The following is a 393-nucleotide window of genomic DNA, read 5'->3' on the forward strand; positions in this document are numbered from 1 at the left end:
TTACTCCTGAAATACCCTAGATCTCCTGAGAGTTTTCGTGACGTAGAAATTGACTATTTCACACTTCTGCAGTAGAAACGACAAAACTAAGCAGACAGTAGGCCACGACTTGGTTTATTCTGAAAGAAGAGATTAGAATAAGAAACATAAATAAAACTGAGCTGCTTATTTTACATTTTTCCATGTCTGTATTCAGTCCATTTGAATTATTCATTAAATCACATAGTTCTTTAAATCCATACTCATATTTACTTAATAAGAAACCCCACTCTATATCCCAAAGATACAAGATTCAGATGATAAGCATTTATGTCAAATCTTTTGTAAAAGAGCAAGAGACAGTGGCACAGGCCTGTAATTCCACCTATGGGGAGACTGAGGCAGGAGGATTGT

The sequence above is a fragment of the Mandrillus leucophaeus genome, unplaced genomic scaffold, assembly GCF_000951045.1.
Source record: "Mandrillus leucophaeus isolate KB7577 unplaced genomic scaffold, Mleu.le_1.0 Scaffold1266, whole genome shotgun sequence".
NCBI classification, from domain to species: domain Eukaryota; kingdom Metazoa; phylum Chordata; class Mammalia; order Primates; family Cercopithecidae; genus Mandrillus; species Mandrillus leucophaeus.